This window comes from Panthera pardus, unplaced genomic scaffold (assembly GCF_024362965.1).
Source record: "Panthera pardus isolate Hobbes unplaced genomic scaffold, ASM2436296v1 HiC_scaffold_2, whole genome shotgun sequence".
NCBI classification, from domain to species: domain Eukaryota; kingdom Metazoa; phylum Chordata; class Mammalia; order Carnivora; family Felidae; genus Panthera; species Panthera pardus.
Window position 1 is genome coordinate 52,858,582 of NW_026526765.1, and position 18,581 is coordinate 52,877,162.

Below are 18,581 nucleotides of genomic sequence, written 5' to 3' on the forward strand. Positions count from 1 at the left end.
GAGCCCTGCATCGGGCTCTGTGCTGTCAGCTCAGAGCCTGGAGCCCGCTTCGGATTCTGTGTCTCTTTCTCTGTCTGCCCCTCCCCCGTTTGTGCTCTGTCTCTCTCTGTCTCTCAAAAATAAATAAATGTAGAAAAAAAAAAACCTGTTAAAACATTTGTCATGATCAAATAGAATTTCACAGATGTGTGTTCAAAGAAAATATTTTGTTTTATAAAAACACACCTAACCTGATTAAATGAGCAAACTGATCATGTAACTTTCTAGGGCACAACTGGCCCATTAATAGTTTTAATAGTAAATTCATCATTCATCTTAAATGTTTTGTTTTTCTTGTTATTGAAAGTTTAGATTTACGACTTTTGGGCATCAGTTTTAGCTAATGGGAAAATTAAAGATATTCTTTGGTTCTGTTGCTGAGCCTTTTCAAGAATCAGCTTTCCTTTCAAGAAGAAGCCAGTAAGACCAATCAGGATGGTATGATCTGTCAGCTGAATGTACCATTTGTTGATTTCAACAGTAAGATGCCTACAATTGACATTTTAGTCTTCCTTTTAAGGCTCTTTAAAAAATTAAATACAACAGAAAAATTGGCTGACGTTTAGTGGGAAATAAAGAGATGAATTACTTATAATGAAAATGAAATTTTCAAGTATAATTTATTCTCTAAGCCAACCTGTAACATCATAAACTTGTCTTCGCACATTTTGCAATTTATTTAAAAAATTCTTGAGTGTCCACTGTACTCAGGCATTTGGAAAAATCTGCTGAATAAGGTATGTCATATTGTGTCACATTATGTATCACATTGTGGTTCAGGTACATGTTAGAAACCAACCATACACAGAATAACAAGAAATGATCTCTGCCCTGAAGGAACAGTTGGTTTCTGTTATCTTATAATTCTAAAATTCAAATGACTACCACATCTAATATTCAGCATTTATATTTACTCAATCAACAATAGTCAGAACATTTCTTGGTTGCTACCCAGTTAGTTTCTAATTAATATTTGGCTTCTCCTAAAAGGGAGCATAGTAAGATATATTCATTGACATTTTGTTCTTGGAGAAGATTTCTCTTTCAAATTAACAAGTAGATATTTAGAAACTCAGTATCAGTACTTTAGCCTTTCTTAAATCCAGAATCAAGAATTATTACCCACTATCAATACAATTCTTGGTTAAAGAGGAATTATTGCCTCCACTTTTGTATGGGTAAGTGTTTTGTACTTAAGAAGAAAACCTTGTTCTGAATTAGAACCAATCAGATAAGTCCTTTTCAAGCTGAAGTGTAGCTAAATGTGAGCATATTCTATCCCCAATGTTCAATAGAATTTCCCAGATAAAGTCCTTGTTCCTAAATGATAGTGGTACTTTTGATTTCTGCACTAACTTTTTTTTCCTGTACATAAAAAATTAAACAGTTATTAGGATATTTGACTAAAATGCTTATTTTTCCATCAGGTAGAATATAAATGATTGTTATTTATTTATTTATTTATTTATTTAGAGAGGGAGGGAGGGGCAGAGAGAGAATCCCACAGGGCTCAATCTCACAAACCACAAGATCATGACCTGAGTGGAAATCAAGACTTTGAGCCACCCAGGTGCCCATCTTTTTTAATGTCTTTTTACTCTCATTTGACAGGAACTGCCATTTAAGAATATTTCATAGTATTGTAGTTAACCCTTCTTTTTATTTCCCCCCAAAAATTTGCTTAGTAAGTATGTCAAGATGACATTCGCTTTCAAAAGGAGAAACACAAAAGCATCTGAATGAATTATGGGATAAATAATCATTACCTATAAAGATGGGAGACTAGATATGCCATTTCACTAATTATAAATAACATCCCTGATGCTAATCTAGAAGCGAAATGGTTCATCAACTTAAATTAAGACTGGGTTTGCCCCTCTACAGAGTTAGTAAGTGGAAACATGCATGCTGCATTTGACCTGCAGTAAAACAGGAGATCCTGAAATTTTATTATGATCCCTACATCAAATTTAACAAGGCAGTCTTTTAGATATATCAAATGTATGTACTCCCTAAATACAGATTTTTTTTAACTTTGAAAAGAAATATTTTATGCATGAATTGCTATGAGATGACTTAGCTGAGAAAAATACTATGATTACTTTAAGATGACATTCAATTGATTCCCTTTCTGTTAAAAGCAACTGTGTTTCTATATCCAGAGAAATAACTGGATAGTCTTCCTCATAATTAGAACTGGAACTTTTTTCTCTAATATTATGAAAGAAATGTTGATCGTGCGCTGAACCATTCCACTATCTGCAAATAGGAAGAGTGGTGAGTTTTTACTAGTTACTCACTTTGACCTTCATCCAGTTACCTCCATTAGGAGGAGCTCCAGCTGGGCATTATTTGGCCCAGCTGGGTTTAACTTGGCAAGCTTCAGAAGGTAGTCATTTTAACAGTGCTACAAAACAGTGAATTTTAAAAACCAGAACACATGCATTTTCTGTGCTTTCCCTCTCCATGTAAAAGCAAAGCAAAGCATTGTGGGTTTTTTTCCTACTAGTCTAATCTTAGAGTCTACACACTAACTTTGGTTTTGTTGATACATGTAAAAGGCTGCTTCAAGAACATTGGCTCAACAACTGAGTCCATTTTTCTGAAGCACTTAGAGATGGTGTTAGAATAATCACAGACAAAAGAAATGGTAGAAACCTGAGAAGCCAATTAAGCAGGGAACAACTTACTCAAATTCTTACTCAAGTATAATTTAATAATTGATTTCTGATTTTCATAGTATACAATAATAACTACTATATTTTGAACACTTACCATCGACTGGAACTGTTGTAAGAATTTTCTCTAACTTATCTGATTTATTTCTAAATAACTTGTGATACAACTAAAACAGAAAGTTTGATAACCTGCCCAGGTTACACAGCTAGTAAAGGGAGAAACCCAGCTTTCATCAAATGGCACTATTTATTATTCAAAAATGTTTACAAAGATTTTTTTTTGCCCAGATTTCTCCTACCATGTCATTTTTTCTCCATTCTAATAATCAAATAAGGAAACACAAAATGAAATTGGAAAAATTAGCTTGTTACTTTTGCTTTTATTTTTGACACTAAGAGGTATCTGATTTCAGCTTTTTTTCCCAGTGAAATGATCTCATCCTTTAATATCCCATGCTGGCCAGGAGCAAATTTTTAGGGTCCCTAAGTTAAGTTTCAAAATTCCTAAAAGTGGGTTTTCAAGTCCATAGGATAATAGCACCTAATTAAATTAAATCTGTTTTTCAGGTACAGACCCATGAGAAGAGATTCCAATAAAAACAAACAAATAAACCCATAAACCCATTCTTACTGTATAATTAAATCATACAGGATACTATTCCTGTCAATTTCCATGTAAGTTGGAAGACAAATTCCCAAGCTTGGCACAGCCTGTCCTAAAACCCACGCTGAGGCAGGTCCAGTGATGATAGAAGATAGGTGAAGGCCCTCCCTAAAAGAGAAAGAAACACCTGGGTGAGGAAATAGATTCAAGATCACACAAGATCAGAACACAGTCTGCAGAATAATCAACAGAAAGGTCCTCAAAACTGGTCAGAACAATAAATGACATTCTTGAAAGAGTAATGTTTCTGACATATCTTAGATGCTTGGAGTAAAGGGAATGAACAAAACAAGTAGTGGAAAACAAAGTTCCTACAGAACAAGATAAAGTACAAGCCTCAGCAAAGAGTTCAGCTCTTGTGTATATGAAGTTAAACTATAGGCTCCTGAAACATAGAACTCACATAGTTCTACTAATCCCATAATGGGCATACATGCCATTATAATCTTTAAAATGGAAAGAAAAAATAAGAAACAAATGCCTCCTCTCCCTTCAGAGGGTCGAAATGTTTTCCTCTTTGCCTTTGGTCTGTGCCAGACATTTGCTGTAATTAAACTATACAATGGTAAGTGTCTTAATTATCTTATAGGTCAGTCTTAAGTCTTTATCTGTCATTTTAGCTTATGCTCTTTACATTGCGTACCACAAATACACCCTTTACTTCATTGGTGTTCTTTCAATTTATGAGCAAACACATGAAGACACTCAAAAAATATATGCTATATGCTGTGTTATAAATTTAGAAACAAAAAGCTCCTATAAAACAAAACCGAATCACAAAATCAACATACCAAATATTTTCTACCAAAAGAAATATTGCCTATTAAAGATACTGAGCTTTACTACACAGCAGATCAGGGCACTTCTGGAATAAGAAACCTAGTTAATCACCCTTTGACTTCCTATCTACATGTACTTGTTTGTTTTTCTAATGCAAGAAACTCCAAACTAACCAGATGTCATCCCTCTCTTTATAACACTCCAAAAGGTAACTGTTGATGGACAGGCTTTTTTGTTGTTGTTTTGTTTTTGTTTTTGTTTATTGTTTTTTCCTATGGAAAAACACACATGCTCTTCTCTTAGCCTGAACCACTTTCTCTAATTTCTCCATATGGAAAACTTTACTTACTTTCAATATCAGTCCAGTTATCACTTCCACTCCTCTACTATTGCCAAACTTTGTCAAATGACCTTCCATGTACTTCTGTGGTACCCTGTAATTCTCCACATAGTTCTTATTACATTGCACTGCAATAGCCTTTTCTCCATCTTTCCCCACTAGACTATGAACCTCTTAATGGTTGAGGCCAGTCTTTCTATTTACAATTTTGATCCTGATGTTTTGTAGGAACATTAAATTTTGTTTGGAGTAACTAATGATGTCCTGAATGAGTAAATGGCTATACATTTAAAGATTGAGTGATTATTGAATATCAGGTATTGGGAAGCCCAAGTTTCAAATGTCTAGGGGATGTTTGGTTAAAAGTGAGTGTATAATAAATTTAAGTGAAGATGGAAGAGTTACTGAACTGGAAAAATAGTGTATTAAGAGATTTGCTCCATATCACTGGAAATTTACTTGAAGCTAAAAAACACTGTAGATAAGTTAGTATTAATTAAACTACTTTCTGGTACACTAGACTTTAATTACATTTTTTCTTGTCTGATAATTTATCCTCTTCTATCATCTTTTTCTCACCCCAATTTTTTGCTGACCTAGTAACCATAACATAGTCCTCAATAACTTACAGAGTGTCTTGTGATGTTAACTTTGAATTTAACAAGGTTGTGCTACTGAACATCTTTAATTAAATATTACTCACTTTAGTGGTTGAATGGACATGTATAGAAAAATAAAACATCTGGGAGGAAAATATAGACCTTTTGAATGAATTAAAATGAAGCGCACATGAGAAGATAACTGTATCCAAACCCCAACACTTCCATTCCTCCATGCAAATATACCACCACAATCCACAATTTTGGAAAAAGCAATCCTTTGTTGCTTTTGCTAGAAAGTTTTTTCTAGAAAACCTTACAGGATGTCTTCCTTATGGGGATTACACGAGTTATAATAGCATGCCCTATACCCCAAATATTGTCAGTTTGCACCGTAAATATCCCAGCATTTTTCATCTACTACCTGTACCTTAATTCTCTTTTAAATTTTATTTTGAAATAAGTATAGATGCATGGAAAATTGATAGATAATACAGCGAGGTCCTGCGTGCCTATCACCCATTTTCCCTAATAGGTAGTACAATATTAAAACCAGGAGTTTGACATAACTATAATGTGTGTATACATCTCTATGTCATTTGTGATTTATGTAACCACCAGCACAATCAAGACACAGAAATATTTCAGCCCCACAAAGATCTCCCTGCTACTAAGCTTCTACAGTTAAACCCACCCCTACCACTCCATATCCCCAAACTATGGTTATATAATTTTGGAATTTGGTGAATATTATATAAATGAAATCATAGGGTATTTGACCTTTCGAGGTTGTCTTTTTTTTCACACAGCACAATGAAATAATTTGTTCTTTTGTCTTGTTGAGTTATATTCCGAGTAATGGGTGTACCACAGTTTGTTTAAATATTCACCAGTGGAAGGTATTTTTGTTACTTTCAGGTTTTTACTACTACACAAAACTGCTAAGACCATCTTACACAAGTTCTTGAGTAGATACAAGTTTTCATTTTCCTGGTATAAATGCCTAGGAGTGTTGTGTTGAAGGAAACGATCCAGAGATTGTGATTTTCATTTGACCTCAGAGCTCCACCCAGGCAACTGGAGGCTCCTGGTCTCCTCTGTGTCCTTGGAGGGAACTTACATCCACCATTCCCACAGCTGAAGCCATTTCAAGGATGCAGCTTTGAAAGAGTGAGGCAAGTTGAGATCACCTGGAATGAATATGTAATTAAACCTCATTAGGGCCTCTATATATACTTCAAGATTCTCACAAGGAAGTGTGGAGATTTAGTTGCCTTGTGGCTCCCTGGGACAAATCTCATATGTAAGTTCCCTTGCTTATTAAACCTGTCACCTACCCATTCAGAGTGATCTACCTCTTTCTCTGGTCTCTCCCTGCCCTCTGTTCTGAAGTTAATTTTAGATTTCATTCAGGAAATTCCCAAGGTTGTTGACCAATGACTGCAACCAGGAGACCATGGAAATGGGGCTTGGGAAAAAGCCAAACTTGAGAGAAATTTTAAGTTGGCCACTGGCCACTGAGCTCTGGGAAACGGGGGTAGGGGGAATGGCTGTTAGATGCTTATATACCCGCTGCCTGGTGAGTACAGGGATGCCTCCAAATGCCAGCTAGGTTAATGTATTTGTTTAAGGAACTGCTCATAGAGCTGTGATAAGGAAAAACAATAAAGGCATTTTTGAAGAGATCGTATCCAAGTTTAGATCCGAAAGATTAAAAAGAGATAGTCATTTGTAGATTTGAACATGACTGTGAATTGTAGGAATAGATCAGTTTGAATGTAATCATGTTTTAAGTAGAAAGAATAGCAGGTCAGTTGGGTGGCTCAGTCAGTTAAGCGTTTGACTCCTGATTTCGGCTCAGGTCATGATCTCATGGTTCATGGGATTGAGTCCCACTTTAGCCTCTGTGCCAACAGCATGGCACCTGATTGAGATTCTTTCTCTCTCTGCTCCTCCCCTGCTCACTCTTTTTCCCAATAAATAAATAAACTTGAAAAAAACAACAACAACAACAACCAGAGTTAAGTTGGAAGATGGGGGCAAGGTGGAAATCTTGGAACTTTTGAGGAAAAGAGAGGAGGCCAGTGCTCCAGGACAATATTGCATGAGTGTTAATGTGGTATGGAATGGTGCTGGAAAAGGAAATGGAGTCAGATCTTACACAAGAAGCAGTGGAAAGCCATTGACAATTTTGAAGGTAGGGTGATAAAATATACTTTGCATTATAAAAGACCCATTCTTCTCTATGGATAATAGACTGAGAAAAAGATTGAAATAAAGTATCAGAGTGATTGCAAGAGGCTCTCAAGGTGAGAAAAGATGCTTTGGTCATAAAGGATTACAGATTTAAAGACTCAGATGGTAAATATCTAGAAAACTTGGAGATACTTTGGGTAGATGGATATGGTAGGAGGAAGAATCAGTATTACAATATATACTTTTTCATGTTTTGATATATCTTCTATGTGACAGTATTTATAAATCTACATTTGTATAACCTACAGTTGAGTAGATGGCAGGCCGTGTGGACAGGAGCATCAGTTTGGGACTCAGTTCATCTGATTTAAATTCCTATCTATAGTACTTACTGCTCACTGGAAATTAGAAGATGGGCTTAATTTCCTCCCTGGGAAAATGGCAGTGCTAAAACCACAATACTGTCATGTGGGTTGTTGGGAGGCTTAACTAGGAATACAATTGCAGTGTCTGCAACAGATTGGCGTTGTGTATCCAGTGAAGGGCAGTAGAATGTAGTGGAAGCATTTATTGCACACATGGGGAATAACCATCAATTGTACCTGTGCAAAGTTAGGAATGGGTTTGTAAAAAAGTATTACTTTTGTTGAGGCTTGGAATATCAGAAAACCTTGGCCAGGTGAACACAGCAGATAAGGGAGAAGTGAAATCTACTGATTTAATTGGAGAGAAGAAAACTAATCTTGCAAATAAACATTCATCTCAGGGAGAAAGGTCTGTAGTCTCTAGGACACTGTTGTTATTTTGCAATAATATAAATCAAACTAACAGTAGTTTCTTTTCTAAAAACATTTTGAATCCACTTACTGGATTATTAAATCATTGAGATGGTGCATTTTGTGAGGATTTTATGTTGATAGTGATGATAGGATCTTATAAATCAGTCTGTGAGGCCACCCATGTGTAAGGCTTATCCTGCACAACATAGATCTACCCCATGAAGTGGGAAAGTGTCTGTCAAAGATCCCTGTAAGGCAAACCTCTTTTGGCTGGTATTGAATAGTTCTGACCCCTTTCTGCCAGGATGTTTGTAAGTCAGGTAGCCACTCTTTTCATTCAGGCTCTTCCAATTCATTTTATCCTCTAGGTCTTTGGAATGCTCATTTTAATCCCAGTTCTTTTTAAATGACTTACATTTAGTTTTTAAGTGAGGTTGCTGGAGTTCATTTAATAATGGAAGACATGGAAGGAACATAGATAATTCCTCACTAACAGCAGTTCAATACCAGGACTTTAATAATAATCTGGAGCATAAACAAACAATTATTAATGCCCTTTGTGCTATCTTCACATAACCATAGATTATTTAGAAGTGTGCTTGATTTCCAGATATATGGAGACCTTGACATACAACTAGTTATTAATAATTTCTAACTTAGTACCCTTTTGACAAGAAAATATGGTGTACTTATTTTTACCCTTAAAATACATTGAGACTTGTTTTATTGCCCACTGTATGGTTTATGTTGGTAAATATTGCCTATGTATTTGAAAGACGTGTATCCTACAGTTGTTCAGTGTGTTCTAAAATGTCAATTAGAAGTTGCTTGAAGCTGGTTTTTATATCTTCAGTATTCTTGTGGATATTTGATATGTATATATTTTATCATATACTGAAAGATGCTATTAAAATCTCCATGACTGTCTATTTTTCTATTTTCTCCTCTAGTTTTCCATCATTATACATTGAATCCCATTAAGCACATGCATATTCAGCCTTATCTTCTATATGAATGGATCCTTTATATCATGAAATGCCAGTTTTATTTCTGATAATATTCTTTATCACAAAATCTTTCATTTCATTAATATTACACAGTCAAGGCCACTCATGCTGTACAATATCTTTTAATGTTGCTGTTTGTATTAGATTAGTGGCTCACAGAGATTAATTTGAGATCTTATTCCACGAGAAGGTGAAAAAATGCAAAAAACTGAGTTGCTCATTTACCTCCACTTTGATTATTAATTCATTTATTCAACTGAAACACCAAAGAGCACATATTCTGTGCCAGGCTTTCTTCTGCATGCTGGGAACACAGCAACGAAAAGACAAACCAATATCCATGCCCCCACCAACCCTGAGTTTATATTCATTCACTTTTCATTCATAATTTATCCATTAGAATTCTGTTAAATCCTAGCATATCATTCATCTCTAGAATTTAAGGAAAATATATTCTGTTGATAATAAAGTCATTGTATATCTACTTATATTCAGAGTTTAAGTACCTGGATATTTACAAGTGATAGCATAAAATTAAACATTTGTACTTTCCAATTTGTGAAAATGAATGACTTTGGAAGCCCATTTACTGCTAAATATCTAAGTACAGCTTTCTAAAAGAGTCAGAAGGAAATGCTAGAAGAAGGATTATAATGAAATTAAAACGTAATTAATGGCTTTAGTAGTTATTTACACATGTCAGAAAACAGAATACATTGGAAGATAGGCCTGTAGAAAATGTCAAACTTGAAGCCCAGAAAGGAAAAAAAAAAAAAAGGGAAATAAAAGAAAGAGTAAATATGTTTTGGAACAAAGAAAAAAATATCTCTCTTGTGCTTTTTTAACATTAAAATACACATAAATTCCAGAAACTTTCAAATTGGAAACTCAGAGTGGATGGCTCTAGATAATATTTAAAGAGTTACTATTTTCCAAAACTAGTGAGGTAAATCTCACAGTCAAGTGTTTCTAGATATGCTAAGTAAAATAAAACCAAAGAAACAAGTCTTGGACATATTGTGTTAAAATTCTTAATCTAAAGAGAAAATATTAAAAAGAGAGGAGGGGAAAAAGGACATAATATATTCAGGGGAGCAGCCCACAGCAGCATTTTGAAAGTGGGGAAGGCAGAAAAAAATTAAAGGTCATCTTTAAAGCACTGAAAGATGGAGAATTGCTTAATTATTATAATATCAGATAAAGTAGAATTTAAGAAATTTTACAAGTATAAGGAACTATCCATACTGGGGAAAAAAAGGTGTGATTTCAACAGGGAAATACAGCAGTGCAAGAATCCCAAGCATGCTCTGCACTGTCAGAACAGAGCCAGTCGCAGGACTCAGTCTCATGACCTGTGAGATCATGACTTGAGCTGAAATCAAGAGGTGGACACTTAACCACCCAGGTGCCACAGTCATGTAATCTGAAGACACCTATCAGTAAACTGCTGTCGTGAACACTGATGTGCTAATAGATCCTGATGTGCTAGTAGCACTGATGTGCTAACAGATCCTGATCTGTTTTCTGGGAAACTACCCAGAAGCAGGATTGCTGGATCATATCATAGTTCTATTTTTTTTTTCTCTGTTGAATAAACTCCATAATTCCATACTGTTTTCCACAGTGGCTGTACCGTTTTACATTTCCCCTAATAGTGTACAAAAGTTCCAGTTGATCCACATCCTGACCAATACCTGTTGTTTTTGTTTTTTGATAATACCCATTCTAATAGGTGGGAGGTAATATTTCATCATGGGTTGGATTGCTATTTGCCTGGAAATTAGTAACATTGAGGATCATTCCAGATAGTTTTTGGCCATTTGTGGGTCTTCTTTGAAGAAATGTCTATTCCAGTCTTGAGCTCATTTTTTAAATTTGGATTATCAGGGTTTTCTGTCTGTTTTTGTTACTGAGTTTTAGGAGTTCTTTAGGTATTTTGGAAATTAACACCTTACCCAATATATATTTTGCACATATTTTCTTCCAACCCATAGGGTGCATTTTCACACTATCGTTGATTGTTTGCATGTAGAAGCTTTGTAATTTGATGTAGTCCCATTTGTCTATTTTGTTTTTTTTTTTTTTTTGGTCCTATCCATAAAATCATTGTTAAGACCAGTGTCATGGAACTTTCCCCCTATGTTTTCCTCTAGGAGTTCTACATTCAGGTCTGAAATCTGTCTTGAATCCATTTTGAGTTGATTTTGGTGTACAGTATAAGATAGGGTTCCAATTTATTTCTTGTGCATGTGGCTATTCAGTTGTTGCCATTTTCTCAACACCATTTTCAAAGAGATTCTCCTTTCACCATTGTGTGTTTCAGGCAACCATAACTGTTAGTTACTTCTAGGATCTCTATTCTGTTGGGTTTCTCTTTGTGCCAGCACCATACTGTTGTTGTTATTATTGTTTTGTAAAATATTTTGAAATCAGGAAATGTGATGCCTCTGGCTTTGTTCTTTGTAAAAATTGTCTTGGCTTTTTAGAGTCCTCTGTGGTTCCATATGAATTTTAGAATTTTTTTTTATTTGTCTGCAAAAAAATGTCATTGAGATACTAACAGAGATTGTAGTGATAATAGCACTGTAATGTTCACTGCAGTATAATTCACAATAGCCAAAATGTGAAAACCACCTAAATATCCATCAACAGATGTTGTATATATATGCAATGGAATATTCAACCTTGAAAAAGAAGAAATACCTGACATAAAGTGAAAACTTGGGTGAAGCTTGAAGACATTATGCTAACTGAAATAAGCCATTCAAAGAAGGACAGATACTGCATGATTCCACTTACATGCAAGGTGTCTAAAATAGTCAGGGTCATAGAAAATAAGTAGAATCATGGTTGATGGGCTGGGAGGAGTAGAAAGTAGGGAATTGCTAATCAATGGAAATAGAATTTCAATTATGCAAGATGAAAAGTTCCAGAGATCTGCACAACAGTTTGTCTATTAATAATATTTTGTTATACACTTAAAACTGTAGGAAGGTATATCTAATGTTAAGTGTTCTTAGTACAAAAAAGTCACCGTAACTAAAATGGTAACTAGATCAATGGACAATCATAAATGAAAATAACTCCTTTCTTTCTGTAACTAAAGGAAAACAAGCAAACAAAAAATCAGTAAGAATAGATGAAGAAATTGGATTTATGACAAATAGGGTGTTCTACTAACACAACAAAGAATAAATACTGTGTGTTAGTGCATCTAGAACATTGACTAAAATATTACAATACCGGGCAATGAAGAATAGATTGTCTACCCATAGAGAAATTGAGGTATAATCAACAGGAAATTACTCCCTATGCTTGGGAAATAAGAAATACCATTCTATGTAATCTAAACTAAATTATAATGTAAAGGCAACATACTAAAATCCAAGGAATGGAATTACATATGTAATGGAAGTTTCTAGCTCTATCTGTAGAGTATATAAGCATACAAATAGATTCTCTTCTAAGACTGCTCTAATAGGTTACTGTAATGAAACCGTTTGGACTTTGGGTAATCAAAGGAATTTTGGTTCACCTGTCAAAGCTATCCACAATTTTCTTAAGTTTATTGTATTTTAAATTATTTTCTTAAAATGTATCTCATTTTAAGATACATAACTGAGATCTTATTTTGATTTTGTTTTCATTGTTGAAAATATCTCCTTACTATCAAGTTTGACCTTATAAGAATAGGGTACCTTTTATTCAAGGCTACCAAATAAGTACATATCAGTAGAAAAGAGAAACTCATGTAAGGCAAAATGTATACATAGATTTTAATAAGTGAAATGCTCATTTTATTAACAAAAAAGCATTGAAATGCAGAAATTAAGTTGTACATCAGAAAAAACATACAATACATTTAGTGAAGATAAGCTTTTGGTTAGCTATATTAAGGCATCTTTTTTTTTTTTTTTTTTTTTACTGAGAACATTAGTTCTTGTGTTCTCTTAACAGAAAAAAACTTAACTTTTTTTTTTACAAGAAAACAAACCTACACCTTTATTTACTTTTCAGTTAGTTTAAATCTTTGAGGGGTACAGCATCACATGGATTCTGTGGCCAATGGCTTTAGCAGGAAGGGTGCTTTGGAATTTGGCAGAAATCCCACTACTATTTCCATGAGCATGAGTTACTTTTCCCCAGATTACTCTGGCTTTGTTCGGTTTGTCACCAGGAGTCACTGTGTTATTCTTTGCTTTCTACACATACGCACATATCTTGCCTACATAAAATTCAGTTTCATCTCGAGCATAAGCACCTTCAATTTTCAGAGGAGCTGTGTCTCCCTCTTGTTCCAGAGACCCTGCTTATAGCAAAAATGACTTTGGACCATTGCCTTCCAGACATATTTGTTGTTTTTAGAAGTCTTGTTCCTGGCAGGCCTCCACAAGTTCCAAGATGGCAGAAAGAGAAATGCCAACAAAGTTTTAATAATTTTCCTTTTCTTCAATAAGTCAAAATTGTTAGGAAATCAAAAAGACTTTACTGAAATACGAATTGGGAGATCTGTATCCTATATAGGCCATGCTATTAACTAACAGTAAAACTTTTTTCAGAATTGTCTTAAATTTGCTGTTTAGAATCCCTCTAAATTAAGATTTCATGAGCCTTGATTTTTGACACAATGGTATCAAAGGCAACTGATGCAAAGTGAGGGACTTTGCCATCTTCCAACTTAACTCACCCAGTTGGTAAGACAAGTGTGGCATCATATTAGGGATGTAAAATTACTCCAAAACTTTTAGTACTACCTAAAATTTCCTAAGAACAGAAAAGCATTCATTAGAAATCTACTCTTTAAACACACACACACACACACACACACACACACACACATACAATCTTACATTCGTGAGTTTATGAAGCAATATTTGATAAACAACTTTGCCACCTAAAATAGGGCTTTTTAGCCACAATGTCCTTTTATTTTCTATATCTTTAAAAAAAACATAATGTAAAAATGGCAGAGAATAGCTCTGTGCTATCTTACAACATTCTTCTTTGATATACAGGGAAAACTTTGGTTGGATAATAGAAAATAAAATTTATCCATAAAGATAAATGTAAAAATAAAATTATCTACCTCTGGCATGCTGAACTAAATGAACTGTAATTCATTGGACTTTAGAGATCGGGCAATAAAAATGCATTAATTCAAAAGTGGAAATGAAAAATTTATCTTGCCACCCTCCTTATCAAAATCAGGAAACTTACTTTAATCATTCCTGAAAAAAAATGGCAGCAAGGAAATTAATCCAAATAAAATAGTGAGAGAACTTCTACCCTATGTACTTATTAAGCATCAGAAAATAAGTTAGAGAACATATGATTTTAACCTAAGTATTGAATCAAATATTCTATCACCATGGGTGTAGCCAAATGGCAAAAGTGACTATTTTCAGTGAATGCCTTATTTCAGAATGGACATAAAGTTTTAGAATCCATGTATAGTTCCAAAACCATTACTTAAATTCATTTCTAAGATGAATGTAATTTCTGAAAATCCTACTTTGTTGAATGAAAAATACTGATAAGTAGAAAGATAAATTGTATTCTGACATTTTCTGTACATACTCATTACCCTATACAATTTATAGCTATCATCAAAATAAGAATAGCTATAATGACTATTAATATGGCTTTGAGGGAAAAGTATTTCTTCTCTGTATAATACTGTCAAAAATCTCAGAACTTGCCTAACAAAAAATCAAGTCCTCATACCTTCTTAAACATTTATCAAAATAGAAAAGTGTTAATATTACATTAAAATGTTGAGTTGAAGTTTGAATATTTTAAAAATCAGCTTTATTGTGGTAGAATTTATATATAGAAAAATTTACCAATGTAAGTTGAATATTTCATTGAGTATATATATATATATACATACACACAGATGTGTGAGACAGAAAAAGACTATAGCTATCGTAATACTCAAGAAAACTCCAAGTTATCTGCTTGCTTCTCTTTAGTCCATCCTTTCTTCCTATTTCATGCCTCAGAAAATGACTGATTTTGATTTTTGTCATGAATCATTTAATACCCAATACTTTCACAGTCATTTTGAAAAGATGCTAAATTGCTATGTATTATACAAGAGTCATTATGATACTTTTCTGTTCCTAGCAAACACCAGCTAGGCAAAAGCAACTCTCTTAAATGTTAAAAATAAGAGTGTCTCCACTTAAGAAGAAGGCAGTGCAATGTCCTAGTTAAGAGGACAGGTTCTCGAACACGTCTCGATTCAGGGTTCACTCCTTTTACTTAAGAGCTGAATATTTGGTCAATAACTCAGTTTCACTGTGCCTACATGGATAAACTAGAAAAGTAATAGTACCCACTTCATAGGGTAATGATTATATAACTTAATGTATGCTATATACATCAAGTTTAACACAGCCTTTTTTACATGCATTGTTTACCATTAGCAGTTATTAATTAGATATAGACTTGGTTCTAAAAATGTGTATACTTTGTGCAAATTGAGTCTACTTTAAGTGTCTAATATTAGAGAATTCAGATATTAAAGCAAAATAAAAATAAATCTATAAAACAAGTACATTTTTCTATGTCTTTAAATTGCTTTCCATTCTATTAGGTTATATTTTAACTAAAAGAAAATGTGTATCCAGAGAATTGAAGAATTTAATCTTGCTGGATTCAAATGGAACCACTTTCTACTGGTTGAACTCAGTGATATTTTTCTGGCTTGCTTCTGGACAATTCTTAGTCCTGCTCTCTGACATATTCTTAGCCTGGAAATCTGACCTCCCCCCACCCCATTAGTCTTCCAATAAGTTAGATTTTCTTATATTCACAATGGAGATACTAAAGCTGTAGTCTAGTCATCTCCTGAAGATATTCAGAGGCTTTTTTGAAAGAACACGTATCTGTTTGTACTGCACATTCCTTGTAAAGAAGTAATGTTGTTCTTCATATTCATAAATATGTAACCAAATCAGAAATATAGATGGCACATAAGTCTTAATCCTTTTATCTAAAGCTTATGCTCACAGGACTCCTTTTCTTTAGGAATTTGCTTTATGTCCTATAAAGTTTTTAATATCAATGTTTCAAAAGCCTCCTTTAATCAGATTTTCTATGGCCTTTATCCTTACTAAAATGTTGACTGTCTTAAATTGTTCCAGAGTCTAGCTTTGTCACTCAGACCTTAGACTATGAAATAGGTTTAATTATAGTTAAAGAATCCATAATCTGTCTAAGCTTTGTTAAATTCTTTGCTTTGGTATTACAAATGGAAAGTCGATTTATGATAATGAGCTAAACAGATTATAGATTCTTCTAATATTTTTCACTTTTGACTCTTATTTGGGCTCTGGAAATCATTTTAGTTATGAATACTTTTTAGAGAAGTAACTTTATTAATACATATTACATTGTAATTATTTAAAAAAATTAATACCAGCTTTGATCTTTGTATCATCTGAGATAATAATAGAAGCATAAGTCTCTTATCTTCTTGATTGTTAAAGATATTACAAAGCATAACTAAAAATAACTCCATACAGTCAAGTTTGACCTTTTAAGATTCAAAAAGGTTTTAGGCCATTTTTTTTTCCTGTTTGTAGAAGTAATGTTTTTTTAAAGAAATGGAAGGATATTAAGATTTAATTTGTAATAGATCTCAGCATAAACTTTCCCGTGTGTAAATTTATTTTTTAAATGTTTGAAAGAAAGCACAAAAGGGGGAGGGGCAGGGAGAGGGAGAGAGAGACTATCAAGCAGGCTCTGTACTGTGAACATAGAGCCTGACTCAGGGCTGGAACACATGAACCATGAGATCCTGACCTGAGCTGATATCAAGAGTCAAATGCTTAATTGACTGAGTCAACCAGGTGCCTCTAAACTTTACTGTGTTTATATTTAGATTTCATTTTTTTGTCTTTTCCAATTGAGTCAATTTTTGATTTCTGTATAATTGTTATACATTCATTTTCCAAGGTCAAGTAACTGTTACATATTCTAGTAGATAAATAAACTAAATTACCCTAAAAAGAACATATACTTAAAATGAAACAAAATGTTTATGTATTTCTAAAAAGCTAATCACATAAACATAAATCAGACTTCACATAAGAGATGACATTCAATATATCAAGTGAACATAAACCTTCAGTTAGCTGACTAGGCATATCAATTTTTCTGGTAATGCTGATGCTTCTTTAACCTTAATAAAGAATTAATAGTATTTCACTTTGTCCTTCCTAGATGAGCAATCGATCAACCTCACAGATGTTTCTAATTCATCAGGAAAGCAATGAACTCTCACTCTGAGTAAGTCCATGGCCTGTAAAGGACATAAGGCCAATGTGGTATTTGAAAGCAATAAAGAAAAGTTACACTTTGAATAATTTATCCAAGACACAGTTTGTGAAAAACTGTATCTTTTCAAATTTTGCCAAAACAGAATATAGAGCCAGAAAAGATCTTGTTTAGTTTAGCTTTTTTTCCTGGCAAATCTATAGAAATAAAAAATGTGTTTTAGTATATGTCTATTACTAGACTATGCAAAAGGTGCTGGATAGTTTTTTATCAGATGTGGAAGAATATTTGAAATGATTTGCCTTGAATGCACATCTTTCTTAACTGATAAGTAAAAGTCTTTGGTGGTTGAATTCCTGTTTTCTTGTCAAACATTCATGGACTTTATATAAAACACAGTCTTGGGAAACTACGTGGATTTGAATCACAGTACCACCACTATAAGACCCTAGGAAAAACTTTTAATTATAATGAGCCCCAAGTTCATTTGTCAAATCAGGACAGTAAGTTCTGTGCCTCACATGGCTGTTACATGATTAAATGATATCATGCACTTGAAGTGGCCAGCAGAGTATATGGCACATAGAAAGTGTCTAATTCACATTAGTTAGCTATTATCAGTGTCATTATTATTTGTAGGCAATTATTATACATGTTAGTGCTCCTTGACTATAATAAAATATGAAATTAAGCTTCTGGATACTAGTGTGGATAGAAGTTATTTAATACTCCCTACCCCCAACCCCCACCACCAGGTCAGCTTGTATTACTAGTTCATCCATCAAATGTACTCTTAGAAATAACAATCATCCACTGTTCCCCATCAATCAACAAATCCTTATTACCAGGCATCATCTATTTAGGGTCTACTATATACTATATGAAGGGCCACTGGGAGATACTTTAGGAGTATATGGCAGGGATGGTCTATGGTCTTTCTTGGATTTTTTGGCTGAATTAGAGCAGACTAATTCACAGGAGTCATTCATGAATAATAAAATGAACTGTAAAATTACAGGCTACATATCAAGGCAAAAAGTGTTGACCCTGTAATACATTTATAAAGAGTCTTCAAGATTCAAGTAACAATATATAACTCAAATTAGATGAAATATAAACATGAACTTACTGGCTTGTATAAATGAAAGACTTCGGGCAGATATTGGGTCAGGATCCAGGAAATTAAATAATTACATCAATCCTCAGTTTGTCTCTA

The 18,581-nt window shown here is 33.8% G+C and overlaps 1 pseudogene; it reads right to left on the reverse strand.

The window, feature by feature from the left end:
* Positions 1-13,104: 13,104 nt before the first annotated feature.
* Positions 13,105-13,432, reverse strand: LOC128778354 (60S ribosomal protein L35a-like; annotated as a pseudogene).
* Between the last annotated feature and the right edge of the window lie 5,149 nt (positions 13,433-18,581).